Below are 18,323 nucleotides of genomic sequence, written 5' to 3' on the forward strand. Positions count from 1 at the left end.
CCTCATGTAGTACCGAACTGGAATCTAGACGTAGTCCTACCAATTCCTTGGATCGTCTAGATTCGAACCTCCTGGCTTAGCCTCTTTCAAGGACTTGACGAAGAAGGCTATCTTCCTTTTTGGCCCTAGCTACAGCTAAAAGAGTGAGTGAGCTCCAAGCTATTGAGGGCAATGTAGGGTTTAAGGAAGATTCTATGGTATGTTCGTTTCTTCACAAGTTTCCTTGCAAAGAATGAAAAACCCAACCCATCACGCCCTTGGCCCAGGAGCTTTGAAGTTCGTAGTTTATCTTTTTCTAGTAGGGGAAGAGCCTGAAAAGAACTCTTTGCCCTATGAGAATTATGAAGTATTTCCTTAAGGAGGAAGGAACAACTTAAGGCTAATCAAGATGTACTTTGGTGCTCCGTAAAGGAACTCCCACTCGGCCCATGTCGAAGAATGCTCTTTCCTTTTTTCTGAGAAGCCTTATTACAGAGGCACAATGGTTGCCTGTGAGGAAGATCAGTTTAGACTACTGAAAGTGAAAGCTCACGAGGTGAGAGCCATCGCAACTTCGCTTGCATTCAGAAAAAATATGTCTGTGCGGAACTTGATGGAGGCGACTTTTTGGAGATGCCAATCGGTTTTCGCAAACCACATACCTACGTGATGTAAAAATCACATATGATAAATGCTTCGCCTTGGGTCCTTTCGTATCGGCGGATTCGGTGCTGGGGCAGGGAGCTGAAACTTATCCTGTGTAAATTTTTTATATGTTTACCCTATTATTTTATATTGTTGTTTTTTTGGTTGTCTGAAAGAGGTTGCAGGAGGCACCTCTTTTTGTCGTAATATTAACCCTTTGTATTTTGGTTAGGTGGTCTGGTGGGTTTTGGCTCCTTGCAGAGGTAGTGGTAAGGATCTGTTAGGTAAGCGGACAAGGTCCCTCTAACAGCATCCGACTTGGATTCTACCACAATAGGGGATCACATATCCCAGTGGTAGATCCGAGAGTCTTTCAGCATCAGGTCACGTCCTAGCTGTAGCTCTCCAGGCAATGCAGACTCAGAGATAGTATCTATGAAGTCTTCATCCTGAAAAGGTGAGAACCAAGGTTTTTATATCCTACAACATTAGTTGTTTCCCGTCTTACCTGTATTATTGAGCTGTCTCTTACCCTCCACCAAGGGTGCCAATCAGCTAAGTATATATTCTGTCAGGGAAGTTCATGTACAAAATGATATTGTTAAACTACAATAAAGTTTTGTACATACTTACCTGGCAGATATATACGATTAATGGCCCACCCAGCCTCCCCTCAGGAGACAGGTGGAAGAGAAAAATCTGACAAGCTTACGGGAGTGGTTCGTACATCCGCCACCCAGCGGCGGGTAAGGTAGACCACCTGACCTACCTGTCGCGTGTGCCGCGAGATTTGAAATTCTGTCGGGAACGTCGGAGACTATAGCTAAGTATATATCTGCCAGGTAAGTATGTACAAAACTTTATTGTAGTTTAACAATATCATGTTTATTACTCTGGTAGTGTTATTTTGGTATAAATTTGTTGGTCCAGTGATTGTCCATATTAGGTCTGTTTTAATTTAGTGTGAAGAATGTTTCCATCTGCCTCCTTTACTAGTATTTACTGTTCTGATTTGTATGTAAAGAAAATTTTCATAATTTTAGGAACAAATATATAGATTTCATCTGTGACAAAAAGGCCATGAGTGATGGATTAGTTTTACTAAATGAACTACTCTGATATCATTTGATCACATTGGTTATAATTTACAGTTATAGAGTTGAATGGTGTATCACATTTGGTAGCCAGTATCCAGTCACATTTGATAGCCAAAGGTTTATGTAAGACAATTGTACGTTAGGAATTATTTTTATGAACTTTAGTTACTTACAAGTTCTTATTTCAGGAAAGGAAAGAGTCCTTCAGCAAGACACCCAAAAAATGGATATAAAGCACAGAGAGGTGAGTATTGTAACAATTTCCACATCAGTGTTCATACCTATGGAGGTACTGTAATTGTTAGTAAACATTAGAGCACTCTTCAGTACAACTTTGCAAGAATGTACTAGTTACTATGCATATCTGTCATTTTAGAAAATGCCATAAAAGCCCAAAATGAAGTTTTATATAAGTAACTTGCCAATTAGTAATGACTTAGCTATAGTACTAGTTTCAACTTGCATGGCAGCTTAAATTTTGAAATTCACAGTAGCAATCCTTTTGTTTTGTGTAGGTTACAAGTCCCGCCCACTTTTGGGGAAAGAGAGGAACAATTCAGCAAAGAGCTTCAATTTGTTTCTGCTGGCTTACTGTACATTAGTTGTAAGAAGCCAGTTTGTTTTTGAGTTCTGATAACTTTTCCAGTTGATGTTTTCCAATTGGTGAAGTATTTTTATTTTTGGTAGCCTTTGGCACGATTAGCGAATGTAAGATTTTTTGGTTTCAAAATAATTTTTTCAGGGTAAATACATTTTCTCGATTGGAGACAATAATTTTAACTGATTCAGGCCTTTTTGATTAGTTGACTTGTTTACACAGTAGCATGTCAGACTCAAGTTCAGCTGTCAGAGTATTCGTTATTGCAGCAAAGACTGCAATATGAGATTGACAAAGGTATCTTACGACTCACATACCCTTTGTGTTGACTGTAAGGGGCAAGTGTGTTCAGTATATTTGATCTGGAACGAGTGTAAAGATTGGGATGACAAGAACTGGAGTGTTTTAAAGTCACAATTAGCCAAATTAGAAAGAGACAGGAAGAGGAAGGCAGCTTCTAGGCCCGATAGCATGACTTTAGCTAGCTGGGATTCTGTTTATGAGTCTTCTTGTGAGGTTGATAGTCCTGTAAACTCTTCTCCTGTGCCTGTTGTGTCTCCCATTCCTAGTCCTCCAACTGTATCACCTCCTTTGCCTGGCTCCCACACTTTCGACCCCAATCCCATTGCCAGTCTTGAATCAAGGTTTGATCAAAAGCTTGAGCTAATAGTGAGCATTGTAACTCAATTTAAGGACATCCAAAATAAACGCTACGAGTGCCAGTGAAGTTTAGTGGAGGAGATATCTGCCTGTCCAGCTGGCTCTCCTAGACAAAAGTCCCTGTCATACTCCCATAAACGTGGGAGGAGGCTTACTGGAAGTCTAAGGGAGGTTGTTGGGGTCTACCCACAGGTAGTTGCCCCCTCAGTCGAATCTGTTGTTGCATTCCAGATTGTGACAGACAGCCATTGGAAAGGCATCAATACAGAAGTGTATCATCGTCCTCTAGTTTTGTAGCTTTCTTTCAGCACTGACTAGAGGTGCCAGTGGCGTTTTGTGGACGAATCTCGGCTACTGAAAAGGCATACAGTGGATGCAAACCGTTCTTCTCCTCTGCCCTGCAAAAGTTTTCAGAAAGCCTTGTGCAGCCCTCAACATTCCTGCAGTACTCGGGACAGTCCAGAAGCAACTTTTCTAAGTAGTGCCCTGCCCAGTAGAGTGCCAGTACAGTCAAACCTCGTTTTTCATATGTTTTGGTTTTCATAGATTTTTTTAAAACAAACTTTTGTCGTGGTTATCATTCGTTTTTCACCCCTTCATTAAAAAAGACCAGGTATATGATTGAATTTAAGAAAGAACTTGTAGCGAAGTATGAAAGTGGTGCACATGTACCTGATCTCGCAAGGATGTATGGCAAGTCAGTGTCGACAATCAGCTCTATCCTAGCCAAGAAACATGAAATCAAGACAGCTGATGTTGCGAAAGGGGTCACTTTATTATTAAAACAGAGATCACAATTAGTGGAAGATGTTGAGAAGCTGCTGTTGGTGTGGATCAATGAAAAACAGTTAGTGGGGGATTGTGTGTCTGAAGCAATCATTTGTTAGAAAGCTAGGATATTGCATGCTGATTTAAGTAAGAAAATGCCAACAACTAGTGATGCTCTTGGTGATTTCAAGGCCAAGCGTAGGCTGGTTTGAAAATTTTCAGAAAGCGTAACAGGGATCAATAGTGTCGTACGGCATGGGAAGCTGCGAGCTCGGATAAACTTGTTGCCGAAGAATTTGTTGGTGAATTCAGAGAGTATCTTGAGGCTGAGGGATTCCTCCCATAACAGGTCTTCAATTGTGATGAGACAGACCTGTTTTGGAAAAGAGCAGGAGGAAAGTTCATTGCTAGAGCCCAAGCCTATGAAGGATAGGCTAACACTCTTGGTCTGTGGGAATGCCAGTGGGGATTTCAAAATCAAACCCCTACTTGTGTATCACTCTGAAACTCCCCGAGTCTTCAAGAAAAGCAATGTCATAAAGAGTAAATTGCCTGTGATGTGGAAGACCAATAAAAAGATATGGGTCACAAGACAAATTTTCGATGAGGGGGCAATGAAATGTTTGGCCAGAGTATGAAAAAATACCTTCAAGAAAATCAGTTTCCTCTCAAGTGCCTCCTGGTAATGAACAATGCTCCTGCACATCCTCCTGGCTTGGAAGATAAGTTGCTGGATGAATTTAAATTCATCACAGTGAAGTTCTTGCTCCCTAATACCACTCCTCTCATACAGATAATTTCTAACTTCAAGAAACTCTACACCAAGGCACTGTTTCAATGGTGCTTTGAAGTGACCTCAGACACTGAATTGACCCTAAGAGAGGTCTGGAAGGATCACTTCAGTATCTTTAATTCCATAAGTCTTATAGATAAGGCTTGGCACCGAGTGACTTCCAGGACAATGAAGTCTGCTTGGAGAAAATTGTGGCCAGAGTGTTACCTCGAGAAGGATTTCAAAAGGTTTGAGGCTGACCCCGACGACCCTATGCCTGTTGTGGAGTCTATTGGGTCTCTGGGGAAGTCCATGGGCTTGGATGTGAGTGGCAAGGATGTGGAAGAGTTATTGGATGCCCACAGGGAAGAGCTAACCAATGAGGAGCTGTAAGACCTTCAGCAGGAACAGCAACAGACGGCAGATGAGGAATCCTAGAAGGAGGAGGAAGAGAGAGGTGATACTGTGCCTACTTCAGTGATTAAAGAAACGTTTGTGAAGTGGAGTGATGTGAAAAAATTTTTTGTGACATACCATCCTAACAAAGACGTTGCAATCAGTGTCTCTAACATGTTTAATGACAACGCTTTGTACCATTTTAGGCAGATATTGAGACGTCAGGAACAAATGTCTCCTGACAGTTTTGTTATTAGGCAGGGGTGTGACTCTCAAGCTGGTCCTAGTGCCAGTACAAACAAAGTGGGGAAGTAACCTCACACGTGCCACTAAAAAACGTAGAGAAATAAACCCAGATAGATTCATGATACCTCAAGTCCTTCTGGAGGGGATTCCCTTTCCAAACAGTAACCTCTCATCCTCCCTCTCCCATCCTCTCCATCTTCCATACATTAACAAGTCTTCCATAAAGGTAAGAGTAATGTTAAATGTTCATTATTCATTTCATTATTCATTTAGATTCATATTGCAATACACCCCCTGAACACCTGAACAAGCCCTGGTCACTTACCAGCCCGAACCATCATTTATTAAAAATTTACCAAATCTTTGGTTAAAATAAACGATCAGTGTTGCCAATCTCCTGGCAAACAACCCTCGTTACCTAGTTACCAGCCCACCGCTGATAGCCCTGCCTCACGGGCCGGTCACACCTGTCCTCTCACGTCAATCACTTATCGTTCGCGGTGGAGTACAGATGTATCCACAGCGAACTCCTTTTTGGTCTTGCCCCGGCCTTCATTTGCACCTTTGATTTGATTGATTTTGGTGACGAATTACGCATCCCTTTGGATTACTGTTGGATTGCTCTTAATACCTTGTCATCAGACATTGATTCTGCAAAGGAAGAAACAACACAAGCTACGACAACGGCTACTGCATTCTCGGCCACGACATCACAGAAAACGACGAGCGGAAGTTCAACAACGTATCGTCTTTGCCAACAATGCAAGAAAAGGATGAGTACCCTATGACACAATAGTCATTCCTTATGTGTAAATTGTAGGCCTGTTCAATATAATATAAAGACCAGATGTTTGGAATGTCAGGAGTGGTCTTTGGACCAGATGTTAGGGTATCTCAAACGTAGGAAAGGTCTTGTATTAAGAAGTAAGTGTAGGCAGGAAGAGACTAACGTAGATCAAGATAAAGACTTAGAGACAGTGCTCTTTAAGAGACTTGAGAGTAGGCTGACATCGAGTATGACATCTCTGTTACCGATTTTATGTCAAGATTAAGTGAGGATAGATCGAGCAATAGGGATACTGAAATTACTAATCGTTCTTTTCCAGCTCCCTGCCTGTTCCAGAACCAGCCCTAACCGGTGCTGGGGGTTATGGGATCCGCAAGCCCACAGGGCAGGATCCACCGTCCCCCCTGGCGTGGAGCAGGCAGTGTTGGCAGCAGATTCCCCTTCCCTCGTGTGTAAGTTCTCAGGATGATAAAAAACTTAGGTCAGATATAGACGAGTAGGGATAATAGGCTACATAGTGTTTAGTTTAGAAAGAGAAGTGCAGGCTTCTTCGGGTCGGTTTTCTATTAGAAGTAGTAGTTTATAGAGGTACAGTGTCCTTAGAGCATCTTTAGGCTTTTTCCTGCTTCGAGTTCCTTGCATCAGAAGCTTTTAGGCCATGGTTGGTCTTTCAGATATGCTCCTTCGTCTTTAAGGTTACTTTCCTCTACTTATACGATACGATAATTGTTAATATCAACTATTTCTCCGTTCAATGCATATTGACTTACGATATTCAGTATGGAGAGAAATCGAATAAAATTAACTACAGTTAGCCTAGTGTTCACGATGATATATCGTATGCATATTCAGTAGCCTAGCCTAAAGTATTCGCAGTACAACATATCGATAGTTGTTTTATATTGGCTAACGCTGTAGGCTCAAGGCATTCTGACTTCTGATATTCAGTACAGGTGTAATTGAAAACGAACGAGAATCCGATCGGAGAATAATTAATATGAATAATCGAACAGAATGAAGATCGATTCTGTCCGACTAAAGCATTATAATTGTATTATATGTATCATCATATTAGCGTAGTATAAACACTTAACTCGGCAGTCATTCACGCTGGAATCAGCGGATGACGAATACGGGTTTGCGTCGCCGTATCCATCTCATTCTCTCCTGATTGCCTAAAATGACTAACATAACAACACTCTCACTTATGCCAAGTTTGTACAAACGTCTTGAAGGAGACGTGTGTTCAACTATGTTGACATTTAACATAGTCAATGAGGTATCTATCTTGGGGCATATAATCAGATGGCAGATATAAGGAATTCGTATGTATGACGTCTTCATACGTTTAACCGACTATTGCCGTCAGTAATTACATTTGCGCTTATGTCAATTTACAGTTACAAATTATTACCAGTCGTATTATCAAATTACAATGACAACTGAAATTAATATTAGGCCTAATAAAGTTAATTTAATTACCTTTAAATATTTTATTACTTTTCAATTAAATTACGATTACACTAGCTTGTCGTCAAACAGCACTATTGTAAGGAGGTGTGGCTTAGACAGACAAGGATGCCGGCTAGTCTGTTTTTGTTTTTGTTTTTGTTTTTCCTTGGCCCCAGATTCAACCATATCACTTGGTCTCGGCTAATGTTTTTGTCCCTAGTTAGCATATTAATGAATATCTGGATACTTAACTTATGGAACGAAGTCATACTGTTTCGGTCTTTACGATGTAAGTTTAACGTCCAAAAATTTGACTGATACGTCTCATTGGAAGCTAGTTTTTCCATCGGGTTAGATGGCGTTAAATTTAGCATTCCGTTCGTTTTTCACTCGTTTTCATAGGTATTACGAACCTTACACTTTATATACTTTATTAATCCTTTGGAGAGAGAAAAAAAAAAAAAAACTAATGAGCTCTTTCATGCTATTAGTTTCTTTTACCACGGCTGCGTTTGAATTCATACAAAAGCTCGGGACTTCTGTCCAGGTTGCTGATGCACGTAATTTTGCCTTATTAGCTTCAGCTGCATTTATAACATGAATACAGTAATTACCGTCGCACGCGGATGAATACAATAACGGATGTTGCTATCGGATTCGATTTCTGTCATACGCTGTTCAATACATTAAAGTGATGTTGTTATAGGAGTCGATCGCATTAACAACAAGTTCTCGTTCGGTTGTTCATAGCTGTACGGAGTTATACGAGTATATTATCGTTAAGATAATACCCTTTTAACTTAGAAAAGGGTGCAATTTACGGAGGTGGAGATGTTAGACGATTGTAATTCTCTCTCTCTCTCTCTCTCTCTCTCTCTCTCTCTCTCTCTCTCTCTCTCTCTCTCTCTCTCTCTCTCTCTCTCTCTCTCTCTCTCTCTCACTTACTTCCCTGATTTTATATTCTCTCTCTATCTTAGACGATTGTATCTCCTCTCTCTCTCTCTCTCTCTCTCTCTCTCTCTCTCTCTCTCTCTCTCTCTCTCTCTTACTTTTCTGATTTCATATTCTCTGATCCTATTTTCCACGCTCTCCTAACACTGGACTCATTGTGCAACAGAGGTTTTTCTTCCTGTCACACCTTTTCAAACTTTGTCAATTTCCCTTCAGCGCTGACTGACCTCATAGGTCCCCAATACTCGGCCTTTGGCCTAAAATTCTATTTCTGGGCACAGCCGTGTCGCCCAGTGAAATCTGTCTGCTTTAGCACTATTTCTAGTAAAATATTGCTATAATACCAGAGAACTGCTAAATTGGACATGTCAGAAGCCTCTGACTCGCTCACCTATATAAAAGGTGTCGGTATAAAACTGGGGCGAGTGTTAAACACTACCACAGCAACCCCTCCAATTAGCCTTTTCCTCATCAAAAGAAACCCTAAATACGGGGAGCCGACCCATAGGTCACACCTAGCTACCCCCGTTGAAGGCGGCTGTGACGTCATACTTTTCGATAGCCATTCCGTGTTCACACTTCGAATATTACTATTTGTTCTTTTATTTTTTATTCTTGGTTACGGATCGTCATCTACCTCTTCACCCAAGTTAAGTACTGTTTCCGCCCTTTTTCAATATTTAGGGAGTGAATTTGCCTATCGTTTGCCTTTATTTAGGATTTTATTAGGCGTCACTTTTAAATAGGGGGCGGGCGGCAAGTCGCCTTTAGGCTTACCCTTGATACATGGTATAAACAGAGGTGGTCCAAGTCAAGTCATGTGAACCACAGGGTGATAGCAATTTTTTCTCTAACTGACAAGAACACCTGGCATCTATCGGCTACCCATCTGGCAGGAGGTCCACACCCAAGATAGTAGCAGACGCATTGGTCCCGGTCAGTCCCCCTGGAGCCAGAATGGTCACTGGACCAGGAACCCTTCGAGAGGGTTTGTAGGAGAGTACCGGGTCTGAAAGTAGATATGTTCGCTACAGGGGCCAAACCACAAGCTGCCTTGTTACGTAGCCCAAAGTATGGACCCTCTAGCATACGCTACGGACGCCCTGAGTATAGATTGGAACCAGTGGAGGGAGTTTATTTATTCCCTCCAGTGAACCCTCTCCTGAAGGTGTTGCACAAGTTGAAATCCTTCAAAGGTCAGGTGGCTCTCATAGCTCCATTTACTTTACTGGCTCTCCCAAGTAAACAAATTGGATTCTTCCTTCTCCTAGAACTAGGTCTTCATCCTCACCCTCCCCCGGGCTTGAGGCTGACGCAACAAGTTCAAACGGTGACTGTGTTCGATTCCTCAGGTCTTCACAAAACCCTATCTTTATGGATTTCATGAAGTTTGCAGGTAGGAGGGTAGGGGATTGATCCACAGAACATTCTGTTCTTGGAGTCAGACAAAAGAGAATCTACACTTCGCTAGTATGATTCAGCAGTTAAACAATTGCCTACATTTCTCAGGAAATCAATGTCAAAGTAATGACAATGAACGTGACTATAACATTCTTCAGGCCTTATTCGAACAAGGCTTGGCAGTTGCCACAATAACAACCACTAAGTCAGCTCCGAAAAAGATTTTCTTCTCGGGTTTGGTATAAATCTAACTGAGTCTTATTTCACCTCAATCCCAAGGGCTTGTGCACGCCTGCGGCCCATTCAAAGGCCGTCTCAGTGTCATGGTTTCTTAACGATGGTCTCAGGTTAGACTCTAAAACAGACAACTTCAAATGTGATTGCCAAACCCTTTTGCGTAAGGCACTGTTTTTATTAAGTCTGGCTTCAGGTGACAGAACATCGGAGATGTCATCTTTATCTAGTGGCCAAGGGCATATAGAATTCCTTCCCTCGGGTTACGTGTTGCTTTCACCAAATAATTATTTTATGGCTAAGAATGAGAACCCTTTGGTAAGGCGATCCCCTTGGAAGGTTGTTCCGCTTCCGCAACATCCATCTTTTATGTACTGTTAAAACCCCTAAGGAACTATTTATCTAGCACATCTACCTTTTCCGAGGCCCCCCCCCCTCCTTTTCATGTGGGGCGGTGGTGGTACCATATCCCTAAAGGGCATTACGCAGCAGTTTTTGTATTTTACCAAGGAAGTCAGCCCAGGGTCCTTTCCCAAAGCGCGTGCTATTCGGGCTATAACAACTTCTGTAAATTTCTTCAAATATATGAACTTTGATGATCTGAAGAAATATACTGGTCGACAGTCGCACTGGGTTTTCCAAAGCTTTACCTTAAGTCCTTGGAGGATCTTAAATATCAGGCAATAGCTGTAGGGAGGTCAGTGTCTCCTTGCAACATCAATATAGTATTGTCCTTGTGTCATATGAATATTTTCCATTATGCCAGTTTTATTAACATCCTACCTATCGCAGCAAATCTCTTTGCTATTTCACTTGGTCTATGGTGTTAGTTTATACAATTTAATATTCTGTTTTTCATTTCAGAGTGATGTAGCTTGGTGTTTCTCTGTACAATTTCACGGGAGCGACACGGCTGAGCCAGGAAAGGGATTTTGGACGTAGGAAAAAATCTATTTCTGGGCGAGGAAGCCGTGTCGCCCAGTGAATGTCCCCCCTGGTTTTCCCCTCCCCTTGCAGTGCACCAAGCTTCATTGCTATCGATAAGTATGACGTCACAGCCGCCTTCAACGGGGTAGCTAGGTGTGACCTATGGTCGGCTCCCCGTATTTAGGGTCTTTTGATGAGGAAAAGGCTAATTGGAGGGGTTGCTGTGGTAGTGTTTAACACTCGCCCCAGTTTATACCGACACCTTTTATATAGGTGAGCGAGTCAGAGGCTTTCTGACATGTCCAATTTAGCAGTTCTCTGGTATTATAGCAATATTTTACTAGAAATAGTGCTAAAGCAGACATATTTCACTGGGCGACACGGCTTCCTCGCCCAGAAATAGATTTTTCCTTCGTCAAAATCCCTTTTTTAAACCCTAACAATCTTGCTGTCTGAGTTAGTATTAGAGTAGGGAGCGAATATTAGGAATATGTATAAGGTATTCATGATATGATATATCATGAGAGGATTTTAAGTATTAGGACAGATAGGAAAGAACATGTCTGGGTCTATCTGAGGGTATTCTTCCAAGTGCCAACCAGGCAGAGTACAAGAACAGGCAGGTACAACACTACAAGAGAGGATCACTACGATCGACGACACCGTCGCAGACGCACCGATGGACATGGTTGTCTCCTCCGTACATGAGAGGCCTAAGGCCACATGGGAGGTCTTCAGTTTCCCTCCATACATGAGAGGCCGAGAGCCACATGGGAGGTCTTCAGATTCCCTCCATACATGAGAGGCCGAGAGCCACATGGGAGGTCTTCAGATTCCCTCCATACATGAGAGGCCGAGAGCCACATGGGAGGTCTTCAGTTTTTCCTCTACTCAGGTGAGGCACATAGCCAGCTGAGAGGAAACAGGTTTGTATCCCTCCCGCACTCAATGAGTTTTGACCTTAGGGTAGAGGTGCAGGGAGTTTTTCTCTCCACATATGGGAGGCCTAGAAGGCCACACATGGGAGATTAGTTTAGACGAGTGACAAATGAACTTGAGACTGACCCGCGTACTCAATTATATTGACTGACAATGGTACAGTGGAGGGCCGAGTAGATTTGATTCCCCACCTCCAAATTAATGTTGTTAATCGGGCTTGTTCAGGTGTTCAGGGGGTGTATTGCAATATGAAGTTTTTATTGTAAAACTAATATTGTAATACTACCTGAACACCTGAATGATTCCCTCCCTCCTCTCTATACAGAGTTATTGAGTTATGATGACGTGAGAGGGCAGGTGTGACCGGCCCGTGAGGCAGGGCTATCAGCGGTGGGCTGGTAACTAGGTAACGAGGGTGTTTGCCAGGAGATTGGCAACACTGATCGTTTATTTTAACCAAAGATTTGGTAAATTTTTAATAAATGATGGTTCGGGCTGGTAAGTGACCAGGGGCTTGTTCAGGTGTTCAGGTTAGGTATTACAATATTAGTTTTTACAATAAAAACTTCATTTCTCATTGATTTCTGTATGTAAAACTGTGTTTATTCCTTGTAAATGAATTTAAAAAAAGTATTTTTGGTGGGTCTAGAACGCATTAATACTATTTACATTATTCCTTATGGGAGTTATTGCTTCAGTTTTCGTATCTTTCGGTTATTGTTGGAGGTTCCGGAATGGAATATGTATGAAAAGCGAGGCACCACTATGTTATGGTGCTATAATTGAAACTTGGCCCGTTATGGCGTCATAAATTGCTGATTTTATGGTTGTAGACAAGCACTATAAAATCGGATTGCCATTAACCGTGTGCACCAGTAACCAGGGACTGCCTGTATAGTGAATAAGTTAGATTTTAGATTATTGAATTGAGAAATTCTGTAAAAATAAAGGAAACCTCAATCTTTTTGCCAAGATTCTTACGGGGAAGGGGGGGGGGGGGGTGGGGGTGTGAGTGTGGGAGCCTGTCAGAAATGTCAAGTAAACTGACAGCAAGGGTGGGATGGTCAGTGTTGTCATCTAAGGGGGTCGAGGTGATGCCAACTTGGCGATCAAAGTATATAAGTTATACATACTGAAAAATCTCTCTCTGCTCTCTCTCTCAATCTTCTCTCTCCGCTCTCTCTCTCTCTCTATCTCTCTCTCTCTCTCTAAGAGAGATATTAACATTCTTTAGAGATAAACTCTCTCTCTCTCTCTCTCTCTCTCTCTCTCTCTCTCTCTCTCTCTCATCTCTCCTCTCTCTCTCTCTCTCTCTCTGTTTTGGCTGGAAGGGTTAGAAGTACTTATTAATAATATAATCTCAAAGATTAATACAGTAGGAATAGGATAGTAATTTAAGGTATGTTTAAAGTAGGATGTTATTTAAAGTATACATTTGGTATTTGAACTTAGAAGATAGGCAGTTATAAGCATTTTAAGAAAGGGTTCTAAATATTTGTGGATTTTGTCTATCCATTGGGGAGTCTGGGACACATCCCCTGCAATACAAGGTTTCCAACAGTACTGGCAGTTCCCAGTTATCAGCGGGGGAGTGCCAATAAGTGAAAACTGCCATTAACGAAAACTCAGTGATTTATGGTGCCATAATGGTGCTTATGGCGCCAATAACTGGTTATCAGCATTCCTCTGCTAGGTATGTTATGGCGCCGGTAACTGGAACTCGGCCCGTTATGGGACCATAAATCGCTGATTTTATGGCACTAGACAAATGCCACAAAACTGGTTCGCTGATAACCGAGTCCACCGATAACTGAGGACTGCCTGTATTTTTAAAGGTAATGTAAGATGATTATGAAATGATATTAAAGTATTTTAGGATAATAGTTTTAAGGTATATTAGGTGTTTGAACTATGAAAATAGGGCAGTGAACTATTCAGATAAGCAGTTATAAGCATTTTTAGAGGAGGGTGTTACAACCTCTAAGGTTGCAGTACAGGTTCTTTTTAGGTCTTTATATTCTCAAGGATTGCAGTCAGTACATGTACCTCAGTGACAAGGAAGGACGGAAACAGAAACTCAAGAAAACTTAACACTATTTATTATAAACTAGAGCAATGACTTAAATCAACCTTGTGAGATTAAATACACTTAATTGTACAAAATATTCAAGAGAACAAATACCTAGTTCTCGGGAACTCACAAGAAAACCTAAAGCTACTACACTAAGCCCTAAACAAGAGAAAATTCCAAGAGAGAAAACACTTAATAATAACAAGGTGGATCCAAATAGGCTAGCAAAATAATCAATAACCTAATAATAAGGTAGAAGGAAGTAAGAGATTATAACAAGGAAAACCTTAATATTCCTACCTACAACACTAAGCTAAACAATGTGGAACTCGGTCCACTAAATACTAACACACAAACAAATATGACAACATATACATGTAAACTTACACATATATTTATAAATAATAAAAATTGGCAAAAATAAACAATTTCACCTCAAGTGAAATTCCAGAAGAGGAGTTGAACTCAGGGCCGTGATCAGTCCATCAAACTGCTAACGAAAGGGCAAATACTGTACGCCAGGTACTGAAGGGCAACACATTTCCTGATGCAAGAGGAACGATAATACGTCTTACCTGTCGACAGACTCCCTACTAGCCACCTCACGAGTCAAGTAGCTCTCACTCCCGTATAACAGCTGGACGAGGATGACACGGCAGGTAAATCCAGAATCCAGTGCCTGGGATACAGCGTCGCCACTGGTTTTTCCCGTCAAAATCCTCAGACGGGAAAAAGGGGCAGAAACAGTGGTCGCAGATGACAGAGCGTCTGCTAAACTCAACAGCAGTGTGAAGGTCGCAGGTGACAACAACACCTGCGCGAGAAAAAGTCGTGATCCAGGGGCACACACACAACAGACGTATATATGCGTCTTCCAAAATCCGTGAGGGAAATATCCAAGTGCGTGGTCCAAAAGGTAAGTATCCAAAGTCGTCCTCCAAATCAAAATAAATGCTGCGACGGGAAACAGTACTGGTGAGAGCTTGTCAAAACCTGAACTCCCGTTGACCGGTCAACCATGTCCACTCATCACCTTCCCAGTGTTTATAAACGCTCAAAGCAAAAGAATAACAATCGTTAAAACAATAGTTCACTAATACACAAAAGAGGAGGAGGAGGCGCAAAAACACTGAAACAATCGTAAAGCCACTTAACTTACGGTAACACAAGAGTAAACATACTCAACAAAAATTTAACTTAAAAGTAAACAAAAAAATAAACAAGGCTGATTTAAATCAACAAAAGAAATAATAATAATTTTACGGTTAACCTAATACTTCCTCCCCCAAAAACAAAAACAAAAAAAAATTATTCACATAGAATACATTTTTTTAAAATCAAATACTGTAAGAATGCTGAAATGAAAAGGAATTAATATAATATTATAGAGATACAAAACCAGATCAAGATAAATATTTAAACAACCCTGAAAAATAAAGGTTATGAATATTATTACAATATACATGACAAAAGAAGCATAGCTTCACGAAGAAAACTTACCAAACCATACAATAGGGCACCTTAAAGAAGGCTAAAGCAAGACTCGAATGAGTACCAAAAAAAAACTAATAGACCTTACCGAGGTTGAACATACAAAAACAATGCACTTAACCAAACCTACATCTAAACCAAACCCTAAGATAAGGACTCACTCATACTCACACACATACTTGCCATCATATTTTACTATGCAAAAATAGTTTTAATACAAACCCAACGAAGACACGAGAAGGGCGAGGGAGGGACAAAAGCCAAGATTACATACGAGAAAGGGCATCAGGAATACGGTTCTCAGATCCTTTAATATGTTTGATAACCAGAGAGAATTCCTGCAACTGCAGAGCCCACCTTAAAATCCTCTGGTTGGATCCTTTCATCCATTCGATGAACACTACAGGATTGTGGTCAGTCCAGAAATCTCTATAGGGAAAGAGAAATTAGTCATAGGGTTTAAAATGTAGCAGAGTACGAACCAAGGCCAAGGCCTCCTTCTCGATAGTGGAGTAACTTTTCTTTGCTGCCAATAACTTACGGCTGCAAAGTAACGACAACAGGAAGCGACCGAACCTCTCCAGCCCCATTTCTCTGAAAGAGGACACCCCCAATGCCTACATCACTGGCATCCACCGCAATAATGAAAGGTTTCTGAAAATCAGGAGACATTAATATTGGGTTTGACACCAACACCAGTTTAAGTTTAATAAAAGACTCTTCACAATGAGGAGACCACACAAATTTCTGTCCTCCTATAGCTTAGTAAGCGGCTGAGCAATGTCCGAGAAGTTTCGGACAAACCGCCTATAATAGCCCATCATGCCGAGAACTCTCCGAACTTCTCTGACATTGCACGGCCTCTTCAAATTTATAATGGCCTCGAGATTGGCTTGTTTAGGGGCTACTGTCCAAACCAACCTCATGACCCAAATAACATACTTTTGGCCTTGCCAAATTCACACTTACCCAAGTTCACAACAAGACCGGCGGCCCTCAAAGCTTCAAACACTTTTCTCAACCTTACCATATGAGTTCGCCAATCATTGCTGTGAACAACTAAATCATCAATATAAATTTCAGTGCCTTCCAAACCACAAATGACTCTGTTCTTAAGCCGCTGAAAGGTACATGCAGCATTCCTCATCCCAAAAGGCATTACTTTACATTTGTAAAGCCCAAAGGGAGTTACAAAAGCAGAAATTTCCCTGGCTCGATCAGACAGGGGCACTTGCCAATATCCTTTTAACAGATCCAACTTAGTAATAAATTTTGCAGACCCTATCTGATCGAGACAGTCATCAATGCGGGCAAAGGAAAGGAGTCATTTTTAGTACTGGCATTAACCTTACGGTAATCCACACACATACGGTACTTCCCATCAGACTTCTTAACCAGAACAATCGGAGAGCTCCAAGGACTTATCGAAGGTTGGATGAGGTCATGCTCCAGCATATACTTTATTTCCTTCTCGACTATGTCCCTCTTCACTGGATTAATCGATAAGGACTCTGCTTTACGGGGAGGGGGAAGCACTGCCCACATCCACATCATGCTGAAGCAACCCTCGTCCTACCTGGCGAACTCTGAAATACTTCTGGAAAAGAACAGATTAAATTAATAATGTCCCTTTTCTGGGTAACTTCCAGATGGTCCAGCCCTCCTTTCAAAACCTCTAGATTTTGAATATTATTAAAGAGAGCATCAGAAGAGACCTGACCAACTAAGTCCTCAAAGTTATCCTCTGGAGGCTCTACAACCATAGACACAGGCTCATATACAATAGCTAAAGGATCTCTACCACATGAAATATAAGATTTTAATCTATTAATATGAAAGACCCGGCACTTTCGTTTGGTCCCGGGGGCTTCAATTTCATAATTCACCTCAGACAATCTTCTCAAAACCTTCCAGGGCCCCTTATACCTTGGTTCGAGGAAATTGTCTGAGTCTGTACTCAACACCAATTCCAATTCCCCAGGCTCAAACGACCGCACCTTGGTTTTCCTATCAAAATTTGATTTCATGACTGCTTGGCAGAAAGCCAAATTTTCTCTTGCAAATTTCCATGCAATGGCTAATTTCTTCCGTAAATTCTCTACAAATTCCACCACATTAATTTCTCCCTTCTGACCAGATGCAAGCAATTCGTGGAAAATTTCCAACGGACCACGTACCCTGTGTCCAAACACCAACTCGGAAGAGCAACACCTGTAGATGAATTTGGATGGTTCCGTTATAGCACAAAGAGAGCAAACGGGCAAGCCCTTTGTTTTCCCAATCCATCCTCCACCTTGTTCATAAGCAGTTATTGTTTCATTTAACACTGATTTAAGTGTCTGGTGGAATCTTTCCACCACACCCTGACTCTCTGGATGATAAGGTACGCTGGTAGTGTGCTGAATGGCCAGTTCAGCACACTTACCCTTAAATACCTTACTCGTAAAATTCGTCCCACAGTCGGTCTGAATTTTACGAGGGAGTCCATATCTGGAGAAAAATTCAATAAGCTTTTCAAATACTGCTCTTGAGGTAATTTTTTTCATTGGGAATGCCTCAGGAAATCTAGAAGCCCTGTCCATAATCGTCAGGAGATGAGTAAACCCAGTCTTTGTTCTGGGCAAAGGCCCTACCACATCTATAACCAATTCTGCAAAAGGTTCCCCAATTGCAGGAATTGGATTTAAAGGTGCTTTAGGGATTACTTGATTGGGTTTTCCCATCACCTGACAAACCTCACAGTTACTAACAAATTGTTTCACTGATAATTTTAATCTTGGCCACCAAAAACATTTTGCCAACCTCTTGAAAAAGTCTTATCTTAAATACTCCAAAGTGACCAGAAAAAGAATCATCATGTGGCAACCTCAAAACAGACTCTCTAAATTGTGAGGGAACCACAATTTGTT

The 18,323-nt window shown here is 41.4% G+C and overlaps 1 protein-coding gene across 2 annotated transcripts in view; it reads left to right on the forward strand.

The window, feature by feature from the left end:
- Positions 1-18,323, forward strand: part of LOC135217341 (uncharacterized) — an 84,950-nt gene that overhangs the window by 45,226 nt on the left and 21,401 nt on the right. For both annotated transcript variants that reach the window (XR_010315107.1, XR_010315108.1), the window contains exon 2: positions 1,910-1,965. The gene's annotated coding sequence lies outside the window, so the exon portion shown is untranslated. The remainder of the gene's footprint in view (positions 1-1,909; positions 1,966-18,323) is intronic.

Source organism: Macrobrachium nipponense, chromosome 7 (assembly GCF_015104395.2).
Source record: "Macrobrachium nipponense isolate FS-2020 chromosome 7, ASM1510439v2, whole genome shotgun sequence".
In the NCBI taxonomy this organism is placed as follows: Eukaryota; Metazoa; Arthropoda; class Malacostraca; order Decapoda; family Palaemonidae; genus Macrobrachium; species Macrobrachium nipponense.